Source organism: Cherax quadricarinatus, chromosome 19 (genome assembly GCF_038502225.1).
Source record: "Cherax quadricarinatus isolate ZL_2023a chromosome 19, ASM3850222v1, whole genome shotgun sequence".
NCBI lineage: Eukaryota > Metazoa > Arthropoda > Malacostraca > Decapoda > Parastacidae > Cherax > Cherax quadricarinatus.
The window spans coordinates 40,917,469-40,919,144 of NC_091310.1; positions in this window are offsets into that span (position 1 = coordinate 40,917,469).

Consider the following 1,676-nt stretch of genomic DNA (forward strand, 5'->3'; position numbering starts at 1 on the left):
CAAAAGGCCTAGGAACTAGGCCCCAAAAGGGTTAACAGGTGTACATATGGGTTTTTTATCTATATAACTACAGTTCACTTATCTGTTACAAGCAAATTTAGGAAATTTGCTTAGTATATCTGGTATCTTATTTTCAATAATAAATGTTGACATGTCACATAGGTTATTACACTGTCTCTGTATTCCTCAATAAGTGGACAATTAAGCACACAGTATTCAAGAGAGTGACCATATACCTGATCACATAATTTACATTTAGTTTGATCATCATCTGTGTGTCTCCCAAACTGCCAGAAGAACTTGTAACCAAGCCTAAGCCTGGCCACTACATCAGTCAGCGTTCACATTGCAAGTTGCACCATAAACGTACTTATCTATGTTCATGTTATCATAGTGGGTTATAGATCTACTCAGGCTTATAACTGCATTCCTATAACAATCATTTTCATCACTGTACTGCAAGATTCCTGAATAAATTTAACTGAATGAAGGTTTTACTCTTCACTTGTTTTTTCGGTGAACTCTAGTGATGAACTCTAGTGGTGAACTCTAGTGATGAACTCGAGTGATGAACTTTAGTGGTGAACTCTAGTGATGAACTCTAGTGATGAACTTCAGTGGTGAACTCTAGTGATGAACTCTAGTGATGAACTCGAGTGATGAACTTTAGTGGTGAACTCTAGTGATGAACTCGAGTGATGAACTTCAGTGGTGAACTCTAGTGATGAACTCGAGTGATGAACTTTAGTGGTGAACTCTAGTGATGAACTCTAGTGATGAACTTCAGTGGTGAACTCTAGTGATGAACTCTAGTGATGAACTTCAGTGGTGAACTCTAGTGATGAACTCTAGTGATGAACTCGAGTGATGAACTTTAGTGGTGAACTCTAGTGATGAACTCAAGTGATGAACTTTAGTGGTGAACTCTAGTGATGAACTCTAGTGATGAACTTCAGTGGTGAACTCTAGTGATGAACTCGAGTGATGAACTTTAGTGGTGAACTCTAGTGATGAACTCTAGTGATGAACTTCAGTGGTGAACTCTAGTGGTGTGTAGTAAAATGGGAATAATTTCACCTAGCCGCCACACTTCATGCTGTCACCTTTTAACCTTGAATAGCAGCGCCGTATGACCCTGGTCGGTTTAGCGCTTAGTTTTGATTATAATAATTAACCTCTAAGGGAGGCGCTTGATGTTGGTGAGGGGCTCTTGGTCCAAGGAACTGAACCTGTCGTCCCCTTGAATCGAACCTGATAGCTTCTTACGGTGTCCTCACACATTGAGTGTCTGTGGCTAGATCCCCAGTACGAGTTGAAACAGTACGATGTTTCCTTAAGGCACTTGTTGTCCCTGTTCACCTAGCAGACTAGCAGTATGTACGTACCTGGTTGTTAGTCGACTGGTGTGGGTCGCATCCTGGGGACAAAATTGAATCTAAGTTGTCCGAAATGTTCTGCATAACCAGGGACTTTCTATTTAGTATGTCACTGATGTCAGCTAGGTCTGCATCAGTTGTAACATGCAGAAATAAAGATTATTATTATTATTATTATTATTATTATTATTCAACAGACGCTGTATGTTCCCTTTGGATTGAGCGTTTCCCCATGAATATAATAATAATAATGTTAATTTGTTAATGTAGCATCAGTTTGTGTTGTATGATCCTCCTAAA